At 39.1% G+C, this 17,828-nt stretch overlaps 1 pseudogene; it reads right to left on the reverse strand.

The window, feature by feature from the left end:
- Nucleotides 1-16,321: 16,321 nt before the first annotated feature.
- LOC133099880 (TBC1 domain family member 12-like) lies at nt 16,322-17,828 on the reverse strand (annotated as a pseudogene).

The following is a 17,828-nucleotide window of genomic DNA, read 5'->3' on the forward strand; positions in this document are numbered from 1 at the left end:
CTGGGAGAAACAGAGACTCCACTCTTGGAAGTCACACACAAAGTAGTGTGCGCATTGGGACCCAGGGGAAGGAACAGTGACCCCATAGGAAACTGAACCAGACCTACCTGCTAGTGTTGGAGGGTCTCCTACAGAGGTGGGGGGTGGCTGTGGCTCACCGTGGGGACAAGAACACTGGCAGCAGAAGTTCTGGGAAGTACTCCTTGGCATGAGCCCTCCCAGAGTCCACCATTAGCCCCACTAAAGAGCTGGGTAGGCTCCAGTGCTGGGTCGCCTCAGGCCAAACAACCACCAGGGAGGGAACCCAGCCCCACCCATCAGCAGACAAGCGGATTAAAATTTTACTGAGCTCTGCCCACCAGAGCAACACCCAGCTCTACCCACCACCAGTCCCTCCCATCAGGAAGCTTGCACAAGCCTCTTAGATAGCCTCATCCACCAGAGGGCAGACAGCAGAAGCAACAAAAACTACAATTCTGCAGCCTGTGGAATGGAAACCACATTCACAGGAAGACAGACAAAATGAAAAGGCAGAGGACTTTGTACCAGATGAAGGAACAAGATAAAACCCCAGAGAAACAACTAAATGAAGTGGAGATAGGCAACCTTCTAGAAAAAGAATTCAGAATAATGATAGTGAAGATGATCCAGGACCTCGGAAAAAGAATGGAGGGCAAAGATCGAGAAGATGCAAGAAATGTTTAACAAAGACCTAGAAGAATTAAAGAACAAAAAACCAGAGATGAACAATACAATAACTGAAATGAAAAATACACTAGAAGGAATCAATAGCAGAATAACTGAGGCAAAAGAATGGATAAGTGACCTGGAAGATAGAATGGCGGAATTCACTGTCATGGAACAGAATAAAGAAAAAAGAATGAAAAGAAATGAAGAAAGCCTAAGAGAACTCTGGGACAACATTAAATGCAACAACATTCACATTATAGGGGTCCCAGAAGGAGAAGAGAGAGAGAAAGGACCCGAGAAAATATTTGAAGAGATTATAGTTGAAAACTTCCCTAACACGGGAAAGGGAATAGCCACCCAAGTCCAGGAAGCACAGAGAGTCCCAGGCAGGATACACCCAAGAAGAAGCAGGCTGAGACACATAGTAAGCAAACTGACAAAAATTAAAGACAAAGAAAAATTATTGAAAGCAACAAGGGAAAAACGACAAATAACATACAAGGGAACTCCCATAAGGTTAAGAGCTAATTTCTCAGCAGAAACTCTACAAGCCAGAAGGGAGTGGCACGATATATTTAAAGTGATGAAAGGGAAGAAACTACAAACAAGATTACTCTACCCAGCAAGGATCTCATTCAGATTCGACAGAGAAATCAAAAGCTTTACAGACAAGCAAAAGCTAAGAGAATTCAGCACCACCAAACCAGCTCTACAACAAATGCTAAAGGAACTTCTCTAAGTGGGAAACACAAGAGAAGAAAAGGACCTACAAGACCAAACCCAAAACAATTAAGAAAATGGTCATAGGAACATACATATCGATAATTACCTTAAACGTGAATGGATTAAATGCTCCAACCAAAAGACACAGGCTTGCTGAATGGATACAAAAACAAGACCCATATATATGCTGTCTACAAAAGATCCACTTCAGACTTAGGAACACATACAGACTGAAAGTGGGGGGTGGAAAAAGATATTCCATGCAAATGGAAAGCAAAAGAAAGCTGGAGTAGCAATACTCATATCAGAAAAAACAGACTTTAAAATAAAGAATGTTACAAGACACAAGGAAGGACACTACATAATGATCAAGGGATCAATCCAAGAAGAAGATATAACAATTATAAATATATATGCACCCAACATAGGAGCACCTCAATACATAAGGCAACTGCTAACAGCTATAAAAGAGGAAATCAACAGTAACACAATAATAGAGGGGGACTTTAACACCTCACTTACCCCAATGGACAGATCATCCAGACAGAAAATTAATAAGGAAACACAAGCTTTAAATGACACAATAGACCAGATAGATTTAATTGATATTTATAGGACATTCCATCCAAAAACAGCAGATTACACTTTCTTCTCAAGTGCACATGGAACATTCTCCAGGATAGATAACATCTTGGGTCACAAATCAAACCTCAGGAAATTTAAGAAAACTGAAATCATATCAAGCGTCTTTTCTGACCACAATGCTATGAGATTAGAAATCAATTACAGGGAATTGATAAAGCAGTAAAAAACACAAACACATGGAAGCTAAACAATAACAAAGAGATCACTGAAGAAATCAAAGAGGCAATCAAAAAATACCTAGAGGCAAATTGCAACGAAAACACGACGGTCCAAAACCTATGGGATGCAGCAAAAGCAGTGCTAAGAGGGAAGTTTATAGCAATACAAGCCTACCTCGAGAAACAACAAAAATCTCAAATAAACAATCTAACCTTACACCTAAAGGAACTACAGAAAGAAGAAAAAACAAAACCCAAAGTTAGTAGAAGGAAAGAAATCATAAATATCAGAGCAGAAATAAATGAAATAGAAACAAAGAAAACAATAGCAAAGATCAATAAAACTAAAAGCTGGTTCTTTGAGAAGATAAACAAAATTGATAAATCTTTAGCCAGACTCATCAAAAAAAAGAGGGAGAGGACTAAAATCAATAAAATTAGAAATGAAAAAGGAGAAGTCACAGCAGACACTGCAGAAATACAAAGCATTCTAAGAGACTACTACAAGTGACTCTATGCCAATAAAATGGACAACCTGGAAGAAATGGACAAATTCTTAGAAAGGTATAACCTTCCAAGACTGAACCAGGAAGAAATAGAAAATATGAACAGACCAATCACAAGCAATGAAATTGAAACTGTGATTAAAAATCTTCCAATAAACAAAAGTCCAGGACCAGATGGCTTCACAGGTGAATTCCATCAAACATTTAGAGAAGAGCTAACACCCATCCTTCTCAAACTCTTCCAAAAAATTGCAGAGGAAAGAACACTCCCAAACTCATTCAATGAGGCCACCATCACCCTGATACCACAACCAGACAAAGATACTATAAAAAAAGAAAATTACAGACCAATATCATGGATGAATATGATGCAAAAATCCTCAACAAAATACTAGCAAACAGAATCCAACAACACATTAAAAGGATCATACACCATGATCAAGTGGGATTTATCCCAGGGATGCAAGGATTCTTCATACGCAAATCAATCAATGTGATACACCATGTTAACAAATTGAAGAAGAAAAATCATATGATCATCTCAATAGATGCAGAAAAAGCTTTTGACAAAATTCAACACCCATTTAGGGTAAAAACTCTCCAGAAAGTGGGCATAGAGGGAACCTCCCTCAACATAATAAAGGCCATATACAACAAACCCACAGCAAACATCATTCTCAATGGTGAAAAACTGAAAGCATTTCCTCTAAGATCAAGAACAAGACAAGGATGTCCACTCTCACCAATATTATTCAACATAGTTTTGGAAGTCCTAGCCACGGCAATCAGAGAGGGAAAAAAAATGAAAGAAGAAGTAAAACTGTCACTGTTTGCAGATGATGTGACATAGAGAACCCTAAAGATGATATCAGAAAACTACTAGAGCTAATCAATGAATTTGGTAAAGTTGCAGGATACAAAATTAATGCACAGAAGTCTCTTGCATTCCTATACACTAATGACAAAAGATCAGAAAGAGAAATTAAGGAAACACTCCCATTCACCATTGCAACAAAAAGAATAAAATACCTAGGAATAAACCTGCCTAAGGAGGTAAAAGACGTGTGCTCAGAAAACTATAAGACTCTGATGAAAGAAATCAAAGATGACACAAACAGATGGAGAGATATACCATGTTCTTGGATTGGAAGAATCAACATTGTGAAAATGACTATACTACCAAAAGAAATCTACAAATTCAATGCAATTCCTATCAAATTACCAGTGGCATTTTTTACAGAACTAGAACAAAAAATCTTAAAATTTGTATGGAGACCCAAAAGACACTGAATAGCCAAAGCAGTCTTGAGGGGAAAAAAAGGAGCTGGAGGAATCAGACTCCCTGACTTCAGACTATACTACAAAGCTACAGTAATCAAGACAATAGGGTACTGGCACAAAAACAGAAATATAGATCAATGGAACAGGATAGAAAGCCCAGAGAAACCCACACACCTATGGTCAACTAATCTATGACAAAGGAGGCAAGGATATACAATGGAGAAAAGACAGTCTCTTCAATAAGTGGTGCTGGGAAAACTGGACAGCTACAAGTAAAAGAATGAAATTAGAACACTTCCTAACACCATACACAAAAATAAACTCAAAATGGATTAGAGACCTAAATGTAAGACTGGACACTATAAAACTCTTAGAAGAAAACATAGGAAGAACACTCTTTGACATAAATCACAGCAAGATATTTTTTGATCCACCTCCTAGAGAAATGGAAATAGAAACAAAAATAAACAAATGGGACCTAATGAAACTTAAAACCTTTTGCAAAGCAAAGGAAACTACAAACAAGACGAAAAGACAACCCTCAGAATGGGAGAAAATATTGGCAAATGAAGCAACGGACAAAGGATTAATCTCCAAAATATATAAACAACTCATGCAGCTCAATATTAAAAAAACAAACAACCCAGTCAAAAAATGGGCAGAAGACCTAAATAGACATTTCTCCAAAGAAGATATACAGATTGCCAACAAACACATGAAAGAATGCTCAACAAATGCTGGAGAGGGTGTGGAGAAAAGGGAACCCTCTTGCACTGTTGGTGGGAATGTAAATTGATACAGCCACTATGGAGAACAGTACAGAGGTTCCTTTAAAAACTAAAAATAGAATTACCATTTGACCTACCAATCCCACTACTGGGCATATACCCAGAGAAAACCATAATTCAAAAAGACACATGCACCCCAATGTTCATTGCAGCACTATTTACAATAGCCAGGTCATGGAAGCAACCTAAATGCCCATCGACAGACAAATGGATAAAGAAGATGTGGTACATATATACAATGGAATATTACTCAGCCATAAAAAGGAATGAAATTGGGTCATTTGTAGAGATGTGGATGGATCTAGAGACTGTCATACAGAGTGAAGTAAGTCAGAAAGAGAAAAACGAATATCATATATTAACGCATATATGTGGAACCTAGAAAAATGATACAGATGAACTGGTTTGCAGGGCAGAAATAGAGACACAGATGTACAGAACAAACGTATGGTCACCAAGGGGGGAAAGTGGCCAGGGGGTGGGGGAGTGTGATGAATTGGGAGATTGGGATTGACATATATACACTAATATGTATAAAATGGATAACTAATAGGAACCTGCTGTATACAAAAATAAAATAAAATTTAAAAATTAAAAAAAAAAAGAAAAAGAAAACCGAGGTATTCCTTCCATACCTTCAAGGGAATGCCTGTGCTCAACGGTGGGATGTAGAAAGGACCAGGTGGAATTGAGTGGACAGTTTGAAGATGCAGAAGATCTGACCAGATTAGGGGACAGAATGGGTTAGAAGAGGAAGCAGAAACCTTAAAGATCTACAGTGAGGCTAGGAGCCACTGAGACAGAGAAAGCCCAAGATCAGGTCCTGCCTCAGGACTCCTAAATCCCACACCTTCAGGGATCACTTTCTGACTCCATAACTGACTGGCAGATCCTGAAACTTTAGCCCCCAAATGCCAAAACTCTCACTAATCTACCCCCATAATGGGTCGAGACCCTGAGATTCCCTCCTGAGACTTTAAATACTTCCCTGCCTGCTCTGATCCCTGCCTACCTATCTAGCATCTTTCATTTGTTCAAAAGTTCTGCTTGTTCTTGCATCAGGACCACTTTCTTTTTTTATCAGCAATTTCCTCTGCCCCAAAATGTTTTCCTCCTCCTCTTCATTTGATTAACTTGTATTCATTTGTCAGGTCTCTGTTTAAATAGTTGTCACTCAGACAAGCCTTTTCCTACTTAGTCTAAATTGTTCTCCACCCATTATCTCTTACACACCCTTTGAATTTTTCTTCATAGCACCTACAAATATTTCAGATTACATACGTATTTGTGTTTGTGGCTCTCTTCCTTCACACAATAAACTCCATGAACCCCGTCTGTTTCCCTCACCACTCTTGGCTTGGTACCTAGCCCTGGGCAATATTTCACCATTAATATTTGCTTAAAAAAAGAGGGAGAGAAGGGGATTGTGACCTTAATAACTATTAGCCTGAGGCCTTGGCACACCCGATTCTCCAAGATCCTCTGCATTCTCAAGACCCTAATGCCTTTCCTGTCTTCTCCAGAGCTTGTGCCTGGGTTCAAATCCTGATGTCAATATTCACTAGCTGTGGTTCACTGTTTAAACTGTCTATACTGTTTAAATCTCAGTTTCCTTTTCCTATAAAACTGAGATGATAACAATTCCTACCATATAGGGTTGTGAGGAGGATTATGAAAGAATCCATGTAAAACATCTAACAGAGTTACCTGGAAAATAGTGATTGATAAAGATTAGCTGCCATTATTGTTGTTGCTAGTAACTAATCACCTCCAAGATTCAAGCTATTGGGTTTTTTTCCATAAGAAAGTTCTCCTTTTATTAATATCTATAAAGAGATCTTATAAAATAAATACATTCTCATTAATATATATAAAGGATCTTATAAATCAACAAGGAAATAGAAAAATGGGTGAAGGTTATAAACACGCCAATTCACAAAAAAAGTTCCAAAAATTTTAATATATATTATCAGAGTGGAGAGAAGGAGAGAAAGGGGCACAGTCTGGCTCTCAGATACCTCTCACATCTTCCCTCTTACAGTTTTTCCCTCTAGCGTCGGGAAAGAAGGAAAAGCCAAAAGGCAAGTGCCTCTTTCCTTGACGGGGTGATGCCACGTCACCTTCTCTGTGGGAGGTTTCTGTTTCTCTGGCTGACACAGCCTGGCATGATGCCCCCGTGAGCACTGGCTCTTGTGGAGCACACATCTGGTTCTTTGGAGGACACATATTTCTCTACCTCTTATCATGCCCCTTAAAACCCCCCTCACCAGAAATATATTTCTGGGGATCACCAGTGACATCTCATGCATGCTCTCCATGAACTCCCATGTGGCTCCTGCCATTGTTTTCTTCATTGGAGCACTTCCACTGTCCTAGCACCCTGTTGTCGGCTGCTGCCAGGGTTTCACCTCCCAGGAGCCATGATGTTTTCCTCCAGTTGTGGGGAGGACACCCAACTCCCGACTCTGTGTCACACAGATTCAAGATGAGTAAGATGGTACCATTCTCATAAATGGATTCTGCAATGGACTCCTCTGAGGAAGTGGTCCCAGAGCATGACCTGGGGAGATTATTGGGCTTACAATCCTCCATGCTACCTTCATTCCATTTTGCCCTCTTTGCTGTATATTCTTCAATTTATTCCCTTCTTAAGGTATGATTCAGCAGGGTCAACATCCCCCAGGAAATTGTTAGAAATGAAGAATCTCAGGCCCATCCCCAGACCTTCTAAATCAGAACCTGTGTTTTAAAAAGATCCCCAGGTAATGATTATACACATTAAAGTTTGAGAAATTCTGCTACATGGGCAGAATTTTTGAATTCTCCTGCTCGATTTATTTATATCCATGTTCATTTTTAGCCCCCATAGGTCTATTTCTTCCTTTTTGCATACCCAGTTGACTGTACAGGCATTCCTTAGCTGCTGAGCTGGTCGGCCCATAGTATCTACCACAGTAGTTCTGTAGGGATTGCACTTAAGCAGCCTCACATCTGTTCACTGTAGACTCCCTAATAATTAAAAATAAATAAATAATCCAACCCAGTATGATAGGTTATCATATAGAGATAAATGGTAGATTTTGAAGGAATGTTGAAGTCATCCGCACCTGTAACTCCATAATACCCTCTGTTTTAAGATATTTCAATACATTATGGAGGGGGAAATGATTATGATGCACCTACTTTGTTAGCAAATGCACACATTCACTGTACTTAGAAATAAACAGCACAGATTACGTTGAAATCGTACATGCAGATGATCCTTGAAGATAATTCTCTCCTCAGCCCATAACTTGTATCAGAGATCGGTTTGAGGACATTACTGCTCTCAGCAGAGAGGTTGAAAAGGGCTCTAGCTAGTGTGGTGTCCATTCCAAGGTAGAGGGTCTCTAGAATTCACCCAAAGCTTCTTTGGCACACTTCCTGGGATGGAAGTCACACAAAATACAAAGAACTGCCTTATGAGTGAGTTTTTAGAATTCACTACATCTTCCTTATGGTTTGATTTCTCCATGGTTTTGACCAGCTGAATGAGCCACCACTGATTCTTTTTTCCTCCTCTGATAAAAATAACCTTTAGCTCTAGAACTTTCTGTCTGATGAATCCCACAGAATATTCAATATAAGAAGCCAATGCTAGAAGACCTTCAAAAAAAAAACATGTTATCTTGCTATTATTTTCCTGTTTGGCTGCTGTGTCCTTTGTGGTTGACAAGTTTCTCAGAGCCTGCAGGGTCTTTTTCTGGCTAGGATATCCTGGGGATGGAAACTTCCAAAGTCCTGTAGAACCATTTTAGGGGTATAGCGGTTGGCTTACTAGAGGCTGGGAAATAGGCTGCCTTCTTTGGAGCAAACTTGTGCAGCCATCATGTGAAAAGGGTAGCATCTGATAGGATGCGCTCCAAAAGCAACTTTATTTTTTTTCCTGCTCCCTCTGCTTGGGGGCTAGTTTCTTCCTTGCCCATGGATGAAATCTCAAGTGGGTCTGTAGCTTTTCCAGACACTCATAGAAAAATTTTAAAGTCCTCTGGTCAATTTTAGTCACCAAATAGCCTCGTTTCAGTTGTTGAAATGTCCAGTCCCATGTAATAGTTAAAACTCTGAACTTTGTTTAAGGCAAATATTTCTCCTTTCTCTGCTTCCCTAGCCCAGGCTGATTTAGGCTGGAAGCCTGAAGTGAGGAGAGGGAAGTTGGGGCCCAAGGGGGCAGGGGAGGCATAACTGTCTTCTTTGTTTTCCCACTTAATGCTTCTACTCCTCCAAATCCACTCCCTCTAGGGCTTGGGTCCAACAGGGGGTGGAGGTGGGAGGAGGGAGGAGTGAGAGGAGGAAAGACCTTACTTTAGGGGAACTGTAACGCTTAGAGGTGGTGGTCCAGGATTTTAATGGACATTCACTATGGACTCCTCTTACGGGGTGCTTTCATGGGGCCCTTGGAAATGGCTCCACTGAAAACACTGGACTACAACACCTCCTGTGCTGGCCACGTGTTCCACTGGCTTCTGCATTTGATTCCAACCCCCTGTTGCCTAGCAACCGCTAGCAGCAAGCCCACTTAGGTGGGGGCTCCTTGGAAACGACCCTTCTCTCCCTTCCCCCATTTGGCCCACAAGAAACATATTCTTCTGTTCTGCGTTTAATGGTGTATGCATTCCTCCTCATCCTAGCGCCTGACTCCAGCCACAGCCATTGGCCTTTAATCCTCTCCGGCATGGCTCAGACACCAGTTGCTTTGGTCCTCTCAGTTCTAAGGGAACTGATCTGTCAAAGCCCCTTCTCACGAGATTTGAGATAAGGAGGTGCTCAGCCTCGGGTAACAGGAAGAGGTAAGAGGGAAAATGCTACAGGGCTTCAGCTGTTTCTTCCAAAATCTCTTTTCAATTTCTTTGACTTCAAACCTTGAGGGGTTGAGGGGTGGGTGTTCATCTAAGGGTCACAAAACTATCTCCAACTAGCTCCTTCTTTGCCTGTCCTACGAAGGTGGTCTCAAAACCCACTTTGAAGTAAGGGGACTTGCCACCTACTGCTTTTTTCTTTGCTTTGGGGCCTCAGCTGCATCGGAAACAGAGGAGAGCCCATTTTAACATCACGTCCTTCTTTCTAGCTCCATATGCACCTGTGAAGTTTCATTTGGAGCCCTCGGAGAAGGAGGCATCTCTGCCTTTTTTTGAGCACTATTTTAGACGTATGAGTGACAGACTGCCTTCTTTTTTTTTCCTTTCTGTCCTTATTAACAGTTTATTACAGTATATTTTTTCTCTTTTTTTTAACCATTTAGAAATGAGATTGGGCAATTCACCGTGACTGAGTCAAAAAGAATTTTTACAGAGAAGTAGGGGAACCCCGCTGTTTTTCTTGTTGAAAGTAGTTTAAGGCAATTGCTTTTAGATTTCTGGATGTTTTCTTTTTACATTGGAAACTGAAGTTAGGGAGGTTTTAAACAAATTAAAGTTAAACAAAAAAAATTTTTTTAACCTTCAGCTTTTCACATCAGGGTTTCAGAAACATGAGAGGAAGGTGGATTTTTTTTTTTTTTTTCCACTGTGTGTGTGGCCTGGGTGGTGATATTATGAGTGCTATGTGGGAGTGTCTGGCCTGATTGGATGAAAGCCGTGGGATGTCTGGGCTTGGGGAAGGGTTGTAAATATAATGCCAGAGCAATAAGGTGGAGCCTGGGAGTGACTAAATTACAGGCAGGTCCAGTAGGACCCTATCTTTCTGGCATTGTAGGGAGTGACATCTGCATCTGAATCTTAATGATAACCTATGTAGGAAAAGTTGAGCTTCAATAAACTATGTATTGTCTATGTACACCCTTCCCATTATCTGATTCTGATCTTCTTGGAGCTGTCTTACTACTCAAGTTGCAGAAAATAGAAATGCAAAACACCTCCCTCACCCCAAACCCCACCCCCAAAAACACTCAGTTTGTGTTCCATTTGCACATGCATTTTAATATTTCTAATCTGTAAATGTGTCTGTTCTTTAGATTCTCACTAATGAGTTAAATAAAATCTTTTAATACATGTTTATACGTGTATTAAAATCATACTTCTTAAATTTTGAAAATGGCCTTTTAACAGTTTTGGAGGGGGTTTCCCTGGTGGCGCAGTGGTTAAGAATCTGCCTGCCAATGCAGGGGACACGGATTCGAGCCCTGGTCGGGGAAGATCTCACATGCCGCGGAGCAGCTAAGCCTGTTCGCCACAACTACTGAGCCTGCGCTCTAGAGCCCGCGAGCCACAACTACTGAGCCTGCGTGCCACAAATACTGAAGCCCACACGAGTAGAGCCCGTGCTCCACAACAAGAGAAGCCACCACAATGAGAAGCCCGCGCACCGCAATGAAGAGTAGCCCCCGCTTGCCACAACTAGAGAATGCCTGGGCAGAGCAACGAAGACCCAATGCAGCCATAAATAAATAAATAAATAATTTTTTTAAAAAAACAGTTTTGGAGGTCTGCCGCCAAGGTGCATTCATCTGATGAGCCAGGTAAACTTCATCACCAGAGATGTGCTTAAGACCAGGCCCATCTCTTCTTGGCTCCCAGAGGTGAATCCAAAGTGACAAGGCATCTTTGCTGTTTTTCTAATTTAATTTTCCTCTCTACTAATTTTTTATTTTTGGTTTTGGTTTTGGTTTTTGATTCATGTATAGCCAATACTCATTAGTGGCAGCAATGACTGAGAATTTTGTTTTATGGTCTGACCATTTAGTGATCTCTGTAAATGGACTAATGGATTATAGAGATCTATTCTCTGTTGGGTGAGAGATGATGGAGAATTTAGATTGTTAGTCATTTTTGTTAGTTTGTCAATTTTGAGCCCAAATCAATTGAGTCCTGTGCCCATTGGGAGGGAAAACAACTCTTTCATACCAGGACTGGTGAGATTTGGGGTTTCTGCATTTACTCTTGACCTGTGACTGAAATTTTAGAATCCAAGCTATAAGCCCTCTTTATCTGTCTCTGTATGTCTGTGTGTCTGTAGTTTAGAAAGGCCTTTGTCCCTCATTGTGTAAATGTGTAATATTTTCTTATTTCCAGAGAGTATTAATAAATTTGATTATAAAGTCTCATGTTAATTGAGTTCTTTTCTGATTGACTGATAGAGATAAATAAGTGCTTAAATAAAGCAAATATTCCTAAAATTCCCAGAAAGTAGTGAAAATGAACTCCTAAATCTTTAAATGTGTTACACTAATAAAATGTTCTTACAGAAACCATTCAAAAACATGTTAAAAATTCCAGCTTATAAATTTAAGTAAATCTTTGGAAAATGAGTAGTTTAGTATTTGGGGTTTAAGAAAAATAGCTATATTTTCTCTAATTTATTAATGTTAAGTGTAATTCCCAACAGTATTCTACTTAGATATGTTTTTTCTAAATTTATACAAGTTTATTGATCAAATAAGTTAACATTATTCATAATGTTAAAGATTACGAAAAATGAAAATTTGTTTTTCACTAATCGAATCATTATTCAGAAAAACTTTTATTTCAACAGTAATTTTGTTTTGCAATATGTCAGCTTGAAGATAATTTTCAAGAGTTTTTGGTAACTTAAAACCTTGGACTGATATTAAAATTAAGTTAATTAATGGATAATCATTGGATACCAAGATCATTCCTAAGTAAGACAGAATACTGGACATTGATTACTAAGCATAATTTTAAGTTTATATACTTTTGCGTCTTATATGCTGTAAGAGACTGTGTCTTTGGGTCTGTTAATGAATATGTTCATTTTTGCCACTTTGATAAGTTGTACTGTAAGGGGTATAAGTGTCTATGGAAAGTTTTGTTATGTGTAGCTATGAACCCTGCTGGTCTGTTAAAAAGCTAAAAAGCTGGTATCTGGGACTTCTCTGGTGCTCCAGTGGTTAAGACTCCACGCTTCCACTGCAGGGGACATGGTTTGATCCCTGATCAGGAAACTAAGATCCTACATTCTGCACTGCCAAAAAATAAAAAATAAAATAAAAGGCTGGTGTGTGACATAGTTTCCGCATGAGGCACGGCCAAAATAAAATAAAATAAAATAAAGAGCGGGTATGTGACATAGTTCACAACTATCCACCTCCTCCCTCCCCCCACCCTAATTTTCTCTGAAACGGAAGTTACTTTGGTCGAAACTTAGAATTTATGTTAGTGGTTGAGACTGTATTGAGGAGCACAGAGAAACACAACTGTGTGTGTGCTCCTGTTTTTCGAGAAAAAAAGAGTAGTTTTGTCCTAAAGCAATGGTTCTCAAGGTTTTGTCTATATGTTTTGTTTTGTCTCCAAAGCCCCCTTTGCACTCTTCAAGCATATTGAGGGCCTTAAAGGGAGAAGGGGGCTAGGGATGGTGCATTTAATTATCAACACAACATATTGGAAACTGAATTGAGAAACGTTTATAATTCTTATTTATTGAGTTATTTGAAGATAGCAACAATGACTGCATTGCATATTAATAACATCTTCATATTATGAAATTCATTCTGACATTGTAGACGCCCTGAGATGGGTCCTAAAATAAAGTGTCAGTTTGTTCCAGAATATAAAAGAACACAATGAAGGGTAAAATTTGGAAATAATCTACCATTTTAACCGTTTTTAAGTGTACTTTAGTATGTCTACATTGTTGTGCCACTGTCACCACCATCCATCCCCAGAAGTTTTTCAACTTCCCAAACTGAAACTTCGCACCTGTTAAACAATTAACTCCCCATCCTACCCTCCCTCCAACCCCTGGCAACCACCATTCTACTTTCTTTCTGGAAATAAATTTTATTTGCCTTGGTTTATAATACCTGAGTCTGAAAAGCTATGAAATGTGTTAAAATTTCACCAAAGTTTGCTTGATTTTGATGGCCATGTTTCCCTGGTTTACTGCTTATTGTCTTCACCTCCAATATGGAAAGTTCTTTTTGTGTGTGTACTTTGCCTATATAGCAAAAGATTCTGTGTCTTATAATATGTTGATTGTATTATGTTCTTGATTATCTTTAAAAAGCAAACAAAGGTTCCTCACTTAGAAAAGAACTAAGATTCTTTACAATCATGTTACATTCTGTGCTTATCTTTAGATGTTTTATTGTCACTTTCAAATGACAACATTTGAAAAGCAACAACGGTTGTTTCTGAGGCACCCATGATCCTATCTCAAGAGTTCAAATCTCCTAACAACTCTTGATTTTTGCCTCCCTAAACCTATCTTTGAGATTTCCCAGTGGGTCTCTCAAACCCCAAAAGATCTGTTCTTTTACCTTATGAAAGAGAGGTGTTATTTCTAAATAATTAGGTTTTATTTATGTTGTTATTGATGAGTTTCATGGAAAGATTTGTCAAATCAGAAAAGATGCTTAGCCTTCCCTAGGTTAAATTTGTATAGGTAAAATATTATTGCTATAACTATTTTAGAACTTGAATGATTCATGGGAAGTCCCTGGAGATTTATCAGTGTTTCTGTTTATCTGTATCCCGATGATGCTTTGCCTGATGTTAGGCAACAGCAAAATAGTGTTGTTAGTCATACTTTTAGTTATTATTTAAAACGTTTATTTGGTTGGAATCTTTCTTCTTTAATTTGAATCTAGCGTCTTCTAGGCCAGTGATTTTCATTTGGGGATAAATATCTGACTTATCTGTAGAGTTTTAATTAAAATACAGATGTTTAGGACCTACTCCAAATCTCATTACTTGATATTCTTGATACATTCTTGGTATATTTTTAGTGTATTACATATATATATTAAGACTCAGGAATTTTGCATATCTCAAGAATTTTTCCTCTGTAACAAGTATGTTCATCCATTTTTATAAGCCAGATGTAAAATTCAGTATCTTCTTTGAAAATAGCCTTAATCATTATGTGCATAGACATTTTGTCATAGCTTTATGTGTTTATTTATTTGGATTAGCACTGTTTTGCATGACAGAAACAACTAAATTTCCTTGTCAGTTGCATCATGCTTGTTATGAACTCTCTCCAGTAATTACCATAGTTATTTTAAGTCTCTGGCATCTACAGATAGCTTTTCTTTTTTTTTAATAAATTTATTTATTTTATTTTATTTATTTTTGGCTGCTTTGGGTCTTCGTTGCTGCGCGCGGGCTTTCTCTAGTTGCAACGAGCGGGGGCTACTCTTTGTTGTGGTGCGCAGGCTTCTCATTGCGGTGGCTTCTCTTATTGCAGAGCACGGGCTCTAGGCGCACGGGCTTCAGTAGTTGTGGCACGCGGGCTCAGTAGTTGTGGCTCGCAGGCTCTAGAGCACAGGTTCAGTAGTTGTGGCGCACGGGCTTAGTTGCTCCGCGGCATGTGGGATCTTCCCAGACCAGGGATCGAACCCGTGTCCCCTGCATTGGTGGGCGGATTCTTAACCACTGTGCCACCAGGGAAGTCCCTACAGATAGTTTTTTGTATTGCTTGGAAGCTTCCCTGAAGGCTCTGCAATCAGCTGCAGAGGCCAGATCACGTCCTTGACAAAGATACATGGTCCCCAGAGCCCAAGGAAAAGGACTGTACCAGGTACTTCAAACTACTGACACTTCAACGAATAGATCTTGGGTACAGGCTTCTGATGTCATCACTTAAACAATTTTAAGACCGTATTGAAGGGGGGGGGAAAAAAAAAGACCGTACTGTTGGGCTAGATCAGGATTTCCAGAACTCTTTTTAGTAAGAAGCAGATGGGTTCATGATGCTGCTAACCCAAGATCCAGCAGAACAAGAATTGATTACATAGAATGGATGAACTAATGAGAGGATTGTAGCTACTTGTTTGGAATATTGTTGATATTGTTTTACTTGTTTGGAATATTGTTGATATTGTTTTAATGTTCTATTTTCTGGATACATAAGGAAGCCCTTTCTCTTTCTTGTTAACTTATTTATAAGTCATAACAATTTAGTAGATTCTGATTTTGTAAACTGAAATGAAACATCTTTAGATGATGTTTTATTCTCCCTACTTGATTCCCCTTCCAAATTCAGAAATTTTTATTAAATATTCTTACTTTTAAATGGTAACTTAGTTATTTGCATAGGTTCAATAAGAATCTACCCTCCTTTTTACTAAATATAATTGGAAAAATGGTTATGTAACCAAGGCCTTGTCTGGAATGTCATATTTGAAAATGATGCTTATTTAATTGGGTTCAACCGCCACTGACTTTTTTTCCCTAAAACTATTTTTAAATGTTTTTGCATTCAAACGTTCACCCCAGATTATGGAGTATGAACTAGCCATTTACACTTTTTCTTTTGTAAAATGGCAATGCTTTTTTAAAATAATATTGTCAACAGGTTGCTCATTTCCATTACTTCAGACACAAAATTCAAAATCAGCTGTTTTCCACCTCTTGATTCTTTTGGATTGCTCCAACTTTCTTCCATGTGCTTACATAGGAAACAAAATACTGTTATAAAAAATGCTTTTTTATGTTTCAATTAGTCTGTTAATTATGAAGATTAGCTGTTCAAAGCAGTACTGTTATTCTTGTCTCCTTCTTGTATCCTTCATTACTGACACAAAGACCTAAGTCCCTTAGCTGGTGCTTTTCCGTATCTGAATGGCTGCAACACAGCTGAACAGCTTTTCTGGTGTGAGATCCTCTGCCAATTTATTTAGAAACTGTGCTATGTGAATAAAGTCTACCCGAAGGAAAATGTCTTCATATAACTGGAGGATTCCTGTCCCAGTTCTAAATAAAAATTCCTCCCCATCTCTGCAAAATACATCCCAGCCTGTACTGGCTGGATCAAGTAGAATAGTGACTTGTGATGCTACGTGAATATCCAGTCTATCAAGTATATACTAGTGTGAAACCGTAAGACTACTTGATATGAAGAAAATGTGTAAAGAGACTGCCCTCAAAGAATACTTCAGATGTTCCAAAATATTTCAACATCTTGCTGCAATCCACACAGTAAAAGGCCAACTGGGATGGCTTATTCATGAGATTTCCAAATGCAATGAAGGCAACTGCCTCTTCCAAACTGAGAATGAACAATGCCACAATGAAAGACATCCCTTGGACACAACCAACATCAGGTCTATAACATGAATATGCTCCTGAGATACTGTATAAAACATCGTGATATGGACCATCCTTCTGAAAGATGTAGAGAGATGGAAAGGCATAGGATATATCCAGCTTAATTCCAGACCAGCATCTGGAGAATCATCATTCTGGACCAGCATTATAGAGAATGATATGTTTAGATAGAAGTTGTTTTACTGAAGTTTTCCCACCATTTCTTTTCTCTGGGGAGGAATACTGCATAAAATTCAGGAGTGATATTTATTTAGTTCACTTACTACAGCTAGACTCCAAGCTTTACCATGAACACTAGGGGGCAATCCCTGCACCTCAATTCTCCAACCTTTTTCCTACTATGAATTTCTTCCCAGCTGGGCAGTATTTCACTGGTCCAAATTACCATCGCATTTGCAATATTTTCTTCTTAATTTTTTTTTAATGTACTGCTTTAATTTCTCAATTTTAAGACTCAGCTCAAAGGTCTCGTGTTCTCGTCACTGAGGTTAAAAGCTTCTTCCACAGATTTGGCAGGAAGATTTTCTTGGAGTAGGCAAAGATTTCAACAGGACACAAAAGCAATCGTCAATCATATGATGGCCCATACTCAAGAATCAGAAAGGCGGTAGAAGGTGGTTCAAATTCAAAATTCTTATGTCTTAAAGACTGAAACGGTGATTTATAGGTCCTCCCTGTTCATGCTTTTTTTCTGCTGAATGGTTTTTGGATTTTCTGAAGATTCTCTCTGGGAGAGACTTTATCAAATAATTTCCAACAAGGAACACTGTGGACAACTGATCTGAGCTCCTTTTGTCCTTTTTGGAAAAGGTTTCAGACAACCAGGGGCAGGTAGAGGGGCTCTCTGGAAGAGGAAGGAGAGAATAACGCCCTCTGACTCCCAGCTGCTTCAAGTTCATGGTCTTTGGCATCTGCAGCCGCCAGGCAGCTGCTTTGCGGAGGACAGGCTGCCCATACCAGCAGTGACCTCATCACCAGGCCCCTCCAGGTGGACAT

Source organism: Eubalaena glacialis, chromosome 10 (assembly GCF_028564815.1).
Source record: "Eubalaena glacialis isolate mEubGla1 chromosome 10, mEubGla1.1.hap2.+ XY, whole genome shotgun sequence".
Lineage (NCBI taxonomy): Eukaryota > Metazoa > Chordata > Mammalia > Artiodactyla > Balaenidae > Eubalaena > Eubalaena glacialis.